Source organism: Lissotriton vulgaris, chromosome 4_1 (assembly GCF_964263255.1).
Source record: "Lissotriton vulgaris chromosome 4_1, aLisVul1.2, whole genome shotgun sequence".
NCBI lineage: Eukaryota > Metazoa > Chordata > Amphibia > Caudata > Salamandridae > Lissotriton > Lissotriton vulgaris.
Window position 1 is genome coordinate 1,208,316,620 of NC_141691.1, and position 16,423 is coordinate 1,208,333,042.

The 16,423-nt window shown below is 42.4% G+C and overlaps 1 protein-coding gene across 1 annotated transcript in view; it reads right to left on the reverse strand.

The window, feature by feature from the left end:
* BAG1 (BAG cochaperone 1) overlaps positions 1-16,423 on the reverse strand; it is a 290,695-nt gene that overhangs the window by 107,350 nt on the left and 166,922 nt on the right. The window lies entirely within an intron of this gene.

The following is a 16,423-nucleotide window of genomic DNA, read 5'->3' on the forward strand; positions in this document are numbered from 1 at the left end:
TTTTACTGGGAGTCCCAGGTTTTCAAATTTACAAACCTTCCGTTCAGCCTCTCCTCTGTTCCTTGGTGCTTCACCAAGCTGATGAAGCCGATTGTCGAACATCTACGGGCTCAGGGGATGAGACTTGTTGTCTATCTTGACAATATCCTTCTTATGGACCAATGCGCGATTCGACTTTCCAAACATTTGCAGACGGCAATAGACTTGCTGGAATCTTTAGGCTTCGTAATAAACAAGGGCACATCAGCTCTGGTCCCATCCCAGTCGATGGAGTTTCTGGTCTTCGTGGTGAACGCAACCAACGCAACTCTCAGTCTACCAGCGAGGAAGCTATCCAAAATTCAACACAAATTGCGGAGGACAATGTCCAAGTCCATGTCACTTTGGCAATTGGCGAGGATAGTAGGACTTCTGTCGTCCTCTATCAAGGCAATTTTTCCAGGTCCTCTCCATTACAGGACCCTACAACGTCTGAAAATAGAGCATCTTCGGAAGGGTCTGTCTTACTGACAGATGATCCCTCTTTCACCCGAGGCGAAAGAAGAGATGGGTTGGTGGTTAAACCACATGAAAGCCAGGTATGGCAGAGCGATTTTCGGCTCTCGCCCCGACCTCATAATCGAGTCAGACGCCAGCGGTTCTGGATGGGGTGCCCTGTGTGGAGATTTCCCCACAGGCAGAAAATGGTCCTCCGTCGAACGTTCTCTGCATATCAACTGCTTGGAGTTGATGGCGGAATCTTTCCTGATTTGCTGTTGGACCAAACAGAAGGTGAAATGTTCTGTGCTCCTCAAAACGGACAAAGAGGCAGCAGTACTCTACGTCAATCACCTGGGGAGGACGAGATCAAAGACACTGTCGGTTCTAGCTCGAACCCTTTGGGAGTATTGTCTGGGCTATCAGATCTCCTTATCAGCACAACATCAACGAGGAGCTCCAATCAGGTAGGCGACTGGCACTCTCGCCACTGGAGAGATGTCAGCCTGTGGAAGTTGAATTCTTAGATCTTTCGACAAATCCAGAACAGGTGGAGTACTTTCTCCATGGATCTATTTGCGTTCCGGCTGGAATTCCAACTCGCAAGATATTACAGTTGGAGACCGTATCCACAGGCGACAGCCTTGGATGCCTTCCTACAAGTTTGGAGCAAGGAACAGCCATACGCATTTCCCCCCTTCGCTCAGATAACCAGGTTGACGGCACAAATGCGCAGGCAGAAGGCGGAAGTAGTGGTGATAACACCAATTTGGAGATCTCAAGTCTGGTTTCTAGCGATAATGGAACTTTCTTGGGATTTTCCAATCCCTCTACTGCAGTTTCCGGATCTCCTCTGGGATCCACAAGACAATCCTCACCAGCTGGTCCTAGCCGGATCTCTTCGTCTTATGGCCTGGAGGGTTACAGGCGACGTTGGCAAGTCCCAGGCCTTTCAACAGAAGCTTCTTCCTTGCTCGCCAAAGCCAGGGCCGATAATAAAAATAGACGAAACAATTCCGCCTGGTCGAGATGATTATGTTGGTGTAATCAACACCAAACTGCCCTTGGGGGCAGACGATGTCCATGTGGTAAACTTCCTAGCGAGTCTGGCTTCCCAGTGTTTAGCTTACCGATCAATCAATACTATACAGATCAGTGATTTCAGCAGGTCATTTGCATGTGGATGGCCATCCACTCGAGGAACACCCTTTGGTCAGAAAACTGCTAAGTGGAACTAGACTTTCATTTCTTTTTGAACCCAAGTGCACATCCTTATGGGATGTTAACAGGGTCCTGTCCTTATTTCAATCTTGGCCTCAGAATAAATATCTGACCAGGAAACAACTGTCGGCAAAACTGGCAATGCTTCTATGTCTATTATCCCGTCGCAGAGTTTCGGATGCCCATACTGTGGATATAACAGTTAGAGTGTTTACCCCGGAAAGGGTTTGTTTCATATTTCACGCAGAAAGAAATCTAATTCTTCATCTGTTTCTTATCCAGCCTTACGAGCAAATCCTAAATTATGGGCGGTTTGCGCTATTAAGGCTTATGAGGTTATGACTAAAGAGCTCCACCCTCATGGGGAGAAACAATTGTTAATTGCACTCACCAAAACTTACAAAGCGGTTTCGTCTCCTACGATTGCCAGATGGGTCAGCTAGATCATGCAAGTAGCAGGGATTGATATTTCCCGTTTTGGAGCCCACTCAGTCAGAGGGGCCATGGCTTCAAATGCATTCTTTCTAGGAGCTTGTCTTGAGGATATCCTTAAAGTAGCAGACTTGTCAAATGACTCCACCTTCAAGACCTTTTATTTTAGACCGGTTCCCTCTCTGGCAAGCGTGGTAGTGGATAAGCTTTGAACTAGCCTAATCCTTGCCTCCGGGTCCTGACAAATTTCCTAGCTGACGTAAAGGAAAGTTTCAATTCTATTAAGGACACGGAGGCAAGGATTAGCCCATCCTAGGAATTCTTGAGACAAACAATTCGCCCTTTCCCTCTATTTGATACATGTTGATGTTTTATGGATTATTTTATGTAGTGGAAAGCTCTTTCAATTTATGTTTTGTGGTTATAAGTTTGATTCTTGTTGCATTATGATTTTGAAATTTCATTACTGGACCAAGTAATGGGTGCCCTTTTTGTTACAGGGGCAGATTCTAATACACATGGGCAATAAACATGGCGATTGTCGACCGTCGCAGGAAGAAAGAGGAATCTAGAAGGTCTACGCGAGATGTTATATGATGTACTATACTGTCATTGGATGTCACTCCCTACTGTTCATGGGAAATGTAGTTTTATCTTTCAATGATCTCACAAAGTTAAAGTGGCTGCTGGAGTAATTTGATTACATTAAAAGTGAAGAGAGACATGCCTGAACCTCGCCTCCATGTCCTTAATGGAATTGAAACTTACCTTTACGTCAGCTAGGACATTTTTCATTCGAGTCCATTCGAGTCCACTTGGCAGCTCTCACTGCCACCAGGAAATGTCTTTCACAAACCTCTTTTTTTTTTATTCCAGTGATTAAGGACTTTCCGGATGGGCTAAAGAAGGTTTTCCCTCATATTAGGCATCCTTCCACTCCCTTGCAGCTTAACATAGTCCTTTCATGTCTCATGCAGGCCCCTTTTGAACCTATTCATAGGGAATACTTACAGAATCTCTAGTGGAAAGCAGCTTTCTTTGTATCAACTACATCGCTCGCAGGGTTGGCGAATTTCAGATGTTATCCTCTCATGAGCCCTACATTTTCTTCACTCTAACAAAGTAGTTATGAGGACCCACCCTAAATTCCTCCCCAAGCAGACAATTTCATTGCGAACATTCTTTCAGCACCCTTCAACTCCAGCTAAAAGAACTTTTCTTTCCCTAGATATGAGGCGGGTCTTGAAGTTTTATCTCGACAAGACTCGTGACATACATAAATCGGAACAATTGTTTATAAATTATGGCCCACTCCATACAGCTTTAGCCACTTCCAAACAATCCATCTCACGATGATTAGTGTCTTGCATTCTCTTATGCTATCAAAAAGCCAACAAGACCTTATCAGCTAGACCGAAGGCCCACTCTACTAGAGGTAAGGCAGCTACTGTCACTTTGATGACAAACCTACATATAGCGGAGATCTGCTAAGAGGCTACATGGAGGTCTGTTCACACATTCACCAAACATTACTGAGCTTCCCTCAGAAATGAATGTAATTAATTTGAGCCCATTGTCATTCCTCTGTTGTTTCTCACTGCTCTTGATGGGGATGGGCTTGCTATTCTTCTCAAACGCTTAAGACTATCAATGGAGATCGCCTACGAGAGAAGGATTTGTTTCTTACCTGTAACTCCAGTTCTCTCGTAGGAGAATCTCCAATGAAGTCATAAGCAACCCATCCACCTCCTCAGTGAATATAACAGAGGATATTCTGGGGATCTGGGTTCGACTCTCGCTATCGACGCCAAAACCTCCTGTGATTCTGGGCAAATCACTTAATGTCCCTGTGCCTAAAATGTCCTCATGTAATGGTGCTATGTAAAGTGCTCTGATACCCGATTCGGTTCGGGTCTAGTTCACGCTATATAAAACTCTGCAAAAAAAAATAGTAATTTCTTCAAGAACTGAGGCAACTGCCAGTTGCAAGGCATGATGGGATACTGGTGGTCTCTGAGTTCCTAAAGGCACAGACACAGTTTGAAACTCACATAATGGCTGCCTATGCGGCTACATTGTCCTGCTATCCTTTAGCTCTTTCCTTTACAAAAAAAAGCTTGTGAAAGAGAATTAAGCTGTTTTATGAAATGTTCACTTCAAAATTATACATATTCAATTTTTGTAACCCTTTTGTAATTAAAATCCGAAGTATTTCTCCAATGTAGCCTGTTTTCTAAGCTGCACATTATGTTCTTTCTTAAGTGTTTCTGCAGGCCTTCCTGAAAAAAGGGGAACGGCTACACTCAAGAAAATATTCTATGATGAAGAGCTCTGGGATTCCCGCAAGTGGGCGAAACTACTCAAACGCTTTTGACTATTAATGCAGATCCCCTTCGAGAGACAAGTCAGTTTCTGTAATTTTAATCTGTATCTATATTGATTTTACTTATGATCACAGTCCAGAGGAAGGCTAAAAGCAAGGCTATATTCACATTAATAGTCCCTGTGTTTCCCCACTTGTCCCAAAACAATACTATGTATTAACAAGCCCTCGGAAGCCTACGGGTAGCCATGTGATTTAGAAATCCAAATAGCATAGCGTAGCATTTTATATCAGGATCAATACGTTTTAAAAATACTAATACAATCAGGGCGCTTGTGTTGTATGCCATGTACCATCTATCTTAAGATCTACATATGTGTGTATTAGATAAACGAAACCGTTTCAGGTATGATCCGTTAAGTTCTTAGAGAGCTGCATTTCTGGGGTGACCGCATTAAACTATATACACCACTTACTTTTTCAAGCTACCAGTATGGTTGCACAAAGCTGTCTCCCTTTCTGCAAATATGCGTATTTGCACATAGACTGATGGAAGCTATTATTACGGCTATGCTGTTTAAGGCAATGATTTTATTGAGTCTCACTTATTGTAATATTTTGTATGAATACAGTGTATTCTTTTATGTATTTTTCACTAAATAAAGATTTATTGAAAAGAAAGTCAAATAAAATCCATTTAATAGTCCTTGTATTCCTTAAAATTAATGGTTTGTAATAAGCGGTTTCGGCTGTTGTGCATGGTTTTTCGACGTGTCGGTCTCCAAGGTCAGACATGTGAGCTTCCTGAGAACTAGGAGCCAAAAAACAACAAATGCCTGACTATTTTTAATTCCAATGTTAATGAAGATATAAATTAATTTGAAGTACCTTCAAACTGTTGTACATTTGGTATCAACAGGTCATGTGAGTAAATTCTGAAATCCGAATGAAACTCTGTAAGCAGGGACCAAACACCGAGAAGCCCACATCACAATGAATAAATAAAACTGTGTTGCTGTATGTCAGTGATTGTGTACTTTTACTGTGTGATCCTGTCATTACATGTATATGATCTAGAAGTGAACAAACTATCATAATAAATATTTCCTAACTAGATGCTATCTTACATTAAGTACAGTTCATCACAAATGTATTGCTGCGACCGTAACACCCAATAGTCAACACTACAATGATTAAATACAAGGACTATTAAATGGGATTCATTGCTGAGTGGACTCACGAACAAATGCCATGATCATATTCAACCTTAAATACAACTGTGTGTCTGTATATCAGTGTGTGTGTGCCTATGATTACATGTGAATGATTTACTTTTGGAAAACTATCATAATACATATTTTCTAAACAGAAGGAATCTTACATTGTGTATGCTTCATCACATCCTCTATGCTCTACTGATGTTCTCTTTTCTTTAATTGAAGTAAGGGTTGGATTCATCCGATACCAGTACATATTACTGTAATCATTTTCAATTACTCTTTCAGGAGACCCTTATATTTTGTTAAGTACTTTTTAACTAGTCTCCTCTGGGATTATTAGGCTGTCCTATCAGTTGTTCACATAATACAGATGTATACAGATGTATACATCACAGCCAAGGATCTTCACTCTGTGGTTATGGTCACCGTTTTTTTTAATTAGGCCCCATAACCCAGTCGTAAAAAGAGAATATGCCAGAAGTATATATTCCCCCTGCCAAAAAACAGTTGTGAGTTTCCTAAAGGAGAACGACATCTGGTCCAAACATGGCCAAGAACTTATGTAAAACATTTCTCTTAACCTTATTCTCTAGTCCTATGACATTCAATATCGTACATAGCAAAGACTTTCCCCCAATTGCTCATCACTCAATTTTCTAGAGCAGTGCTGAATTTGAGCCAGTGGTTTCCGGTGCTTGGCACCAGCACTTTAATTTTCAGCATGGGTGCATGTGACAGTCTGCCACAAGGTGGTGCTGGCTGGCCAATTTAGACATAACCACAACAGTTAATTATTAATTCAATATACATTAAAGATTACTATTACCAGCCTCAAAGTCTTCTTATAGCTTCCTGGAGCTGAAATAGTCCGAATTGTGACACTTGTAGGAAAGTGGTTGTAAGTAGTTGTGTTGTTACAATCATTGGCAGTGCTGGTAGGAGAAATGTGTGGTGCAAGCTGCCATGGCCTCCTGACGACAAGAGACCTGGCACTTCATTTTTACAAATTAAGCACTGCTCTATAGTGTGGTAACTATCAAACCTTAGCAGTTTTCAGAAATGTGCCTTGGCACATTTCTTGTTCCTTGATGCTGTTTAAAAAAAAACAGCTCCCATCATCACAATTCACCCCTCCTCAAACCTAGCACAATGAGCCATCAAACTACCCATCTCCTCAATACATAACTGTTTATCAAACCAAAATGACCTATATTAAACTATTCCAAAGCAAGCACTAACATCAATACTGTGGCATTGAGAGGTCCTTTTCCCACACCCTGCACAAACAAGTACCTCCTTCAGACAAACCAACCATTTGCAAAGCTCTTTACTGCACCATTTCTGTAATGTTAATTTGTGACTTACTCAGGCAGTCCACCACTATTAAGTGCAGCCTGTGATACAAACAATAAGGTGTTACACTCTGGCTTATCACCCATTTCTCTTAACCCTTCTTTTCATGCCTCTTACTTCCCCATCTCAAAACTAGCTACCATGCAGCATCATACATCTATGGGAAGAATAGGTTTGCTACATCCACCTTTTGAGTAATCTGTTCATGAGTTGAGCTGTGGGTAGTCAACGTTAAGGAAACAAAAGATGATTGCACGATTGATCAGGCTAGACACTGGAATTTGCTGTAGTCCTGAAAGAGATTCTTGATTCAGGAGAATATTTCAATGCCAGGATCCAGAGAGCGGCGCTTGCCCCTTAAACTAATTTTCAGAAGTCATGACCTGAGTTTTGGTAAAGAGCATCAATTGATGGTTACCACTGAATTGGAGCTGTGCTGATGACTAATTTAGTTCTCAAAGACTTTCTTTTGTAAAGGAACAAACTAGTTTCTGAATTTGGGTATAGTCAGATTACAGCCAGTCATACAGAGTATTTGTGGTATTATGTAGCTCAATGACAATTTTGCAATACACTCTACGGAAGTAACCATGTGACTTTAAACAGGTTATGACAATTAAACCACTAGAAAGAGCCGTATTGACAAAAGAACAGCCGGACAGGTTTATTGCACGTAGTCAACAAGTACAGCAATCAACCTCTCTATGGCCTTACTGCTCTGAGACCCTACTTAATAAACAAATCTTGTACAAAACAAGAGTGCTCAAGGAGTTCAAAAACATTCTTTATGGAATGTTCAAGAAGTTGATATTGAAGCATTTTCTTGGGGACTTTATCCTATGTAAAATACAGTCCTTCAAACATCCAATAAAATAGGAGCCATGAATTTCTGTTTCCATCCAAAGTTTTCTTTTATTGAATCATTCAGTAATACTCCACGAGAGGGCTTCGCATGGAAGGGATTTCAAGTCCATCTTTGCAATATGCACAGGATCCACTGAGGAACAGGAAACTTGACCACTGTTTCATATATACTTTTGACAATGATTCATCAGATGAACTCAATAAAACCCTAATGAAGCCCCATTTTGAGGACAAAACGTGTTGGCTGGGCTGCTGGAGTATTACTGAATGATTTAATAAAAGAAAACTTTGGATGGAAAGACAATTTCATGGCTCTACTTTAATGGAAGTTTGAAGGACTATTTTACATGGGATACATTTCTCAAGAAAACGCTTCAATATCAACTTCTTGAACATTCTACAGAACACATTTTTTGGTTTCTTTTTGTACAGGATTAGGTTATGACAAATATAATTCTCTGAAAAAACGTAGCTGTGCAACATAAAATTAATTTAATCTGAACCTCTATTACCAAGTGCTAATAAATATTTGCCTTACAACTTCAACTTTACAAAAGAAAAACTGACTAAACCTCCAGATGCACGGACAAGGATTTCGAGATTTGCTGATTATTTGCGTATGCTACCAGCTAATGAAAACTTAATTGGTTGTTGAGTAACGTTAGACAGGTAATGTTTCCCAGCTTTAGAGAAGTAAGCAGTTCATAAAGGCAATGAACTCATCCATTTTTTGTTTGTAATTTACAGCCCTCATTTAATTTTAAAAGACTATTAAAATTCTGTTGATCTTTCAAGGAAAATAACAATCATGTTACTAGTCAATTACAGAGGAATACTCTAGTCAAAAACTATCAGAGAGGAATAAAGTAACACAGAGTAAATGCTTTTTGCAGCTCTTGTGTTACTCTTTGTATGAAAGTTGAGATAAAAGACTCTGCTTTGGCGACAGTTCATACTGATCACCGCAAAGCTGAAATACTGACCGCCTGATAGCACATAGGAAAGTCTTTATAGTTCTTTTCTTTCTGTTATGCCATTCCCCCTTTTCCCACTTTTGTATGACAATGTCTGTACCAAGCTGTGAGATGTGCAGAGGAGGGAGAGGAAAGAAGGGTCAGGGCACTCCCACAGGGTCCAGCAAAAAACATAATCTATCACTTTGTGCTTTTCATTGAAACAACCAGGCACACAAGAGAGACAGCTGATAATTTGTACTTTGACAACTCTCATAAGTAGTGGTGGGGTGGAGAGGTTTGGAGCAGAAGAAGCACCACAGACAAGTAAGGTGGGAGGGAAGAAGGAATACTACCTCAGTTACAGCATGAACCACGGACGGACACTAATTAAAATCAATCAATCTGTGCTTTGTCCATGCTCCACAGACAAGAAGGAAGTGGTGCATGGCATGTGCTGGCCAATTAGGAGGCAGCAAAGAAGTGTGACAATGATGCCAACAAATGGTGAGCAATGTTCAGGTTCCAAGCCGTTTATAATAAATAATATCCCTCCCACTGGACAGAGCATGCACTGTCTGCAGGGAAGACATCGTGAGTTTCAGAGCTCTATCCCTTGCTTTGCTGACTTTCATTAACATTGGATTAAACCTTCAAAAATCTGCTGTTTGTCTTTTCTCGCAACAAGGTGATTGTTGCCCTCTATCATTCGCTGTCATATCGGAGCACTGAGCATGCCTGCTTCTCTTGTTTGGTAAAGGATTTTACCATTTGTAGCTCTATCTCCTATTTCCCAAATCGGTATGATATAAGTTGCTCTATTGCTTACTAGCTACTCCAGGTCTAAAACACATTTATTTAGAAGCAAACTAGTTCTTGCAGACGCGTTGTACATACTAATGAGCTCCTACAGCAGATCGAACTCCTTAGATGTTTATTTAGATCGTAGGCCAAGATAATTGGCAACATATTGGATTATAATTGCATTTATATACCACAAGGCTTTGAAGCACTATATGGTAATTCAATGGCTCCTCAGGCAACTTTCCAAAACCTACTGTGCCACTCCACTGCACACAACGCCACACAATGCAACTCCAATCCACTCCACACTACTTTAATCCATGCCACACAATTCTTCTCCATGCCACACATTTCCACCCCATGCCCCACAAATCAACACCACATAATTCCACACACCATTCCACTCTACACAATTCCACTCTATGCTACACAACTCCACTTCACGCAGCACAATTCCCATCCACGTCACACAATTCCACTCCACCTCATACAATTCCACGCCACCTCATACCATTCCACTCCACGCCACACAATTCCACTCCACGCCACACAATTCCACTCCACGCCACACAATTCCACGCCACACAATTCCACTCCACGCCACACAATTCCTCTCTACACCACACAATTCCACACCACACAATTCCACTCCACACCACACAATTCCACTCCACACCACACAATTCCACTCCACACCACACAATTCCACTCCACACAATTCCACACCGCACAATTCCAAGCTACTCCACGCCACCCAATCTCACTCCACACCATTTCACGCCACACAATTCCACTCCACCCCACACAATTCTATCCCACTGAACACAAATCCACTCCATGCTAGACAATTCCACTCTACATAATTCCACTCCACACCACACAATTTCACTCCACAGCACACAATTCCACTCCACTCCATTACACTCAATTCCACTCCACTCCATTACACTCCATGTCACACTATTCCACTCAACCACACAACCAATTCCACTCCAAACAATTGCACTACATCCAAATCCAGGGCTCGACAAATCCACTCGACCGCTCGCATTTGCGAGGTAACGTTTATGAGGTCGAGCTATTTTTAGGTCCTACTCGCCCTTTCTGGCGAGTAGGAAAACATACTAACTTTTGTCCTCCGTCTTTGAAAACGGGGCAAATGTGACAAGATAACAAGATTTAAAGGCCTTTTTATTGCTCACAAAGCAAATGAGCAATAAAGATGCTTTTAAATCTTATTATCTTGTCACATTTGCTCCGCTTTCAGAGAGACGGAGGTCAAGTAGGTTACTGTTAGGTTGAGGACATTTTTCAAGGTACTAGATCTGCAGGACTAGTACCATTTTTCTGATTTTTCGAGCTCTGAAATCATACTTCACACCACACAATGCCACTCCACACAATACAACTCCAACCACTCCATACAATACCAATTCACATCAAGCCACACAATTCCACTTCACACAATTCAACTCCATTCCACTTCACATAATTCCACTTCCCTCAATTCCACGCTGCACAATTTCATTCCACTCTATTTCACTCCACAGCACTCCACTCAATTTCTTTTTAAAATGTTTAATTTTATTTTATTGAGAGTTTCTGGTACACAAATATAAATACAATTCATTATTCATAATCACACCAACAGTATTAATTTACTTCGGCAGAAAACATAGGTTCTAAAAAGTCCAAGTGTCGTTATTAAAAAATAAAGCTGGAATCACATCATTTCTTCACTTCACATATAATTAACACATTACCAATAAGTTAAATACAAGGATTATAAGGGTATAAAACCATACTAAAACTCGCAATAAACAATCTCATACTATTTTTATATTCTTAAATCTCTCCACCTTTTACTTGGTGCCCAGATATTCCTCCCCATTTCTTGTTTTTTTTTACCCTTATACGCATACAAGCATGCTTCTATACTATGCCTTCCCAGCAATCTGGCAAGCCACATTTGAAAAGATGGAGCATCAGTATCCTTCCACCCAGCATAGATAAGAATCCTGAGTACCGCAACTGAGATAAAAACCAGAGCTTCAGCATCTTTTGTCAGCTCCAGCTTATTATCCATACCTAATAACATCAAAGTAAGGGTAAAATTGATTTTACGGGCTAACACCCCTTCCCAGAATTTCATAATTTCCGTTCGTATTGGGGCTAAATTGTCACACAGATAAAAACATGGGCCCCAAATCCGCAGGGCCCTGATGGCATCTGGGGCACTTATCATCTTCCCTTACCCCCCAAGCATGCAGCTTTGCTGGGGTATAATATAGACTAAACAGAGTCTTATAGTGCTGTGCCCTCAAATTTGATGACCGAAATAGCTTCTTGTTTAAAAGTAAAGCTTTATCCAGGTCGATATCTGGTCACCTAATTTTACCAATAAGGAGGCCTCAGTTTTCTCCATATCATCTTGTATTCCTGATAACAAAAAGCTGTAAACTGTTTTAATCCTTCTGCCCCCCCTTTAACAGATACTCAATCATTGTATTGTCACCCTCCAAAGAGATCTGAGGTCTAACCGCCGCCAAAGTTCTGGTTAACTGGGCATACAAAAACCATTGATTGGAGGGTATACCATACTTCTGCTGAATACTTTCGAAATCCAAAATAGCTTCCCCTAGCATGTGCGTCAAATAGCGCTATAGCTCACCTGGTGTGCTCGGTGGTACCTCGCCCCGGGACAAACCCATGCTGCCACGGAGAGACGAGACCTCCAATAATCCTCCCCAATCTTTTAGCCCATTTCTTTGAGTAAAGCTTTGTATCTGCATTTATGAGCGAGATTGGGCGGTATGACCCCGGGTCTTCTTTTGGTTTCCCCTTCTTGTGAAACACAATATTTGTCTTTTTCCATGAGTCTGGCGTATTACCGGAGTGTGAAATCCTATTGAAAAGATCCAATAATAAAGGGGCAATCTCCATTTCGATACTCTTGTACACCTCCAAAGGAATACCATCAGGGCCAACAGCCTTCCCTACCACTAAATCCTGTAACGCCGCTCTTATCTCGCTCATTGACAGCTCCTTATCCAACTCAGTTCTTTTCTGTTCAGTCAGGGCGGGCCTTTATCCCAGAGCTCCTCACAGGTATTGCTAGGATCCCTTTCTTCATTATAAAGCGATTGATAAAAATATTTAAACACGCCTAAGATATCCTTCGGATCCATATATTCTCCGTCCCCCCCTCTCTTATACTAGATATCACATTCTTCATATTATCCTGCCTAATTTTAAGCGCCAGTGCTCTACCCACTTGCTCCCCAGTCTCATACAATTTTGCCATGGAGGTTTGATAATCGCCGATAGATTTCTGAGTTACTAATTTCTGCATTTCTGCTTTTATAATTGTCAACTTCTGTTGGCTCTCAACGAAGTCCTCTCCACCAACAATATCTCGAACATGATGCTCTTCTGCTTCTTCTAAAAGACCCATGAGTCTGTCACGCTCACTCCTGTCCTCCCTCCTTAATCATGCAGAACACCTTATAGTCTCTCCTCTTAGAGCAGCTTTGAAAGCATCCCACACTCCATTCCTTGATGTACTATAGCGGTTAGCATCAGAAAACTCCACAGTCCACTTCCTAAGATATTCTACAAATCTTACATCCACTAATAGCCTTCTTTCAAAGGTCCAACTAGATCTTACCCTTTCTATAGTTTCCACCTCATAAGACATTATCAGCGGATTGTGATCTGATAATATTATCGGTAGTTTCCTAATATTAACCTTTCCTATTTCTGAGGCGGATATGAAAAAATAATCCAATTTTGTATCTTTTTGAAAGGGGTTTAAAAAATACGTAAAACCAGGATTAGCTGGCTGCTTATCCCCCAAACATCTTTCAGCCCGTGTGAGCACATGAGAGCAGTAAGTGCCCGGAAAACTCTGGGTTTACATCCTGAATATGACGTCTGATTATACCAGTTAGCAGAAATATTAAAATCCCCACAAACTACTATTGGGGTATGCCAGCCGGCTAGCTCTACTTCTAATGCATCAAAGAGTTTGGGGTCATCCTGGTTGGACCCGTATATCACACATAATGTGTACCCCATACTTAGCTCAGCTATTGCCCACCTCCCTAGGCTATCAGCTTTACACCGTTTAGCCCCCCCCTCAAGAATGACCTAGCCAATTTTGCCACCCCCCCCCCTTACTGAGGAGGTTTGCGATGATCAGGCTAACATATCAAAACCTCTTAATTTTATCAGATTCCTTTTTGCCCAGGGTAAATGTGTCTCCTGGAGACATAGTACATCAATTCTATTGATTTTAACAAAGTGATCAAGTTTTTGGTGTTTCCTCCAGTCATTTAACCCTCCGATGGTAATCGTGCAAATTCTAATGTTCACCATCATGGTGCTTAAATTTACCAACTCCAATCCCTTGTGAAATTTGTGCCATTTGTAACTGAGGCTCCACTAAACCTGTGACAAAACTAAACCAACAACCAAGCACATCAAAATAGCACCAGAATCTCTCCATTTTGCTGTTTTTTCCATCACACTCCCAAGCCCTCCCCCTTCCCCTCCCAACCTTCCCTCTCCCCCCTGCCCCCCACACCCTGCACCCCCCAACGTGAAGCGCTCAGATCACGTCTGAGCATGTGATGTCTTTGCAATGAAAACAGCGAGGGCTATCTTATAAGACAAAGAAAAACATAACAACCGTAATAACATTTAAACCATGTCTTCTATCTATAAACCAAACTGCCTTATTTTACCATCCTGTTTCTTAAAACATAAAATAAGACAGAAAAATTCAATCAATGCCTGCCCAGTGAGTCCAGATACTCTTGTGCCTTTATTTCTGAGGAGAAATATTGTGTCCGCTTTTCGTAGATAACTTTCGGCTGTGCTGGGTTTATCAGATATGCTTGTAGCTTCTTCTCTTGAAAAGGTTTGATCAATTGTCTTAATCTCCAGCGCCTTTCAACCGTTGAATGGCAAAAGTCTGGGCGTACGAAAAAGAGATCCCTTCGCTAGATCTCTTCGCGTCAGGTCTCGCTTTATCCGCTATGGCTTGCCTCAGAATAAAGTTACCTAGAAAAATTTAAATTGCCCTCGGTTTATCTCCCTCCTTTGCATTGCGTCTTACTCTGAAGGGTGTTCGATGCGCCCTCTGTATTTCCTCGGACCAGTTCCATCTAGACAGTTCGGGAAAAGCAGACTCAAATAGTTTGATGGCATAGGCTCTCACGTCAGCCCCTTCCACTCCCTCTGTGATTCCCAATATCCTAAGATTATTCCGTCTGAGCCGGTTCTCCATGTCCTCTAGTTTCCATTGTATATCAATGACTTGGGCACCTTGGGATTCAACTTTGCTGGTGGCAGCCGCTACTTCTGCTTCGGTTGAAACTACCCTCTCCTCAAAGTTAGAGACTCTATCCTCTACATTGGCACATGCCTTCGAGAGTTTCCTCACCACGTTCTGCATTTTACTCATTGCCGCCTGGGCTTTGCGGCTATCTTGACGTGCTTCCTCCCTGTGGGCTAACATTGCCTGGTGAATCACCTCCAGGATAGGGGGATGCGATACTTCCAAAGTAGGACTGCCCTGTGGTGGCAGTGAGGAGGAGTGGTCCCAACTTAAATCACAATGTGGTAGCTCCTGTGTTTTTTGTACCGCATTAGATTTAACTGTAGTCGCTGCAAGATCTTGTTCCGGGTCACTTTCAGACTCAAAATTACTGTCTTCCAGATACGAGCTATGTTCTTCATCCTCTTCTGACCACTCTGCGCCTTCAGATACGGAGAAGAAGCACTCACTAGGATCCTTCTCTTTTTCCAAGTCCTGAATACTCTTGACACTACCAGTATCTGTACGGTCTGCAAGGTCCAGATTTCCGGGATTGTCCTTTATTACTATATCACCGGTGACCTTGTCCATGTCTATCATAGACTCCCCAGGGGACTGTTGCGCCTGAAGATCCTCTTTAGTGCCAACTAGATTTCCTTGAGTGATCTGCCCCAATAGAGTAACTGTTGGTTGATCTTTTTGTTTGCGGATCTTGAGAACCTCCAATGCTGAATGGGACTCGAGGCCCCCTTTGGTAGCCTTCATTGAGGGGGGGTTTGCAGAGCAGCAGTCTCCCCCTGTTTTACTCCTGCCAACCCCAGCACTGTATCAGGCCCCCCACATCCGCATCCACCACAGTTTTGATGCCCTTCTCCTTATCGCTTTTTGCAAAGAGCTCTGCAATAGAAGTAGTGTTCTGGCGGGTCTGGCAGTGTTCTGTTTGCTCTTTTTTGCCAGCTCCTCCGCGCAAATCTGTGTCCCCAGAGGCATCTCTTCCTCATCTGGTGTCTCCTCCATTTCGGGTTTCTTCCGTGCTGCCACTGCCACTGCCGCTTTTGAGCCCGGTTTCGTGGCATCTTTACTGACTGTTTTCGCGCACTCCGCGAACTTAGTGAGCTCCGCAAACTCCGCCGGCCGCTCTCCGGCATTCTCTCTTCCAGGCCACTCAGGGTGCTCCGCCTCCTCACTCGAATCCTTCAGCCGGAGGAGATCAGCATCCCGAACAACACAACTGAGCTCACCGACTATCTCGCCGACCGAAACCAGAGCACCCGCCAGGTACAGGCAGTCAGCATTTAGCTGTCAGCTTTTACCCTTTCCTACGCATGGGATTTCATGGCAATACGTGTAAACACCCGGTTCCCTCATGCCCTCGCCGTCTCACTGCAAACGGCCACCACTACGCGGCCGTCATCTTGCTTCCGCCTCGTATTTCTCCCGCTCCACTCAATTCCAC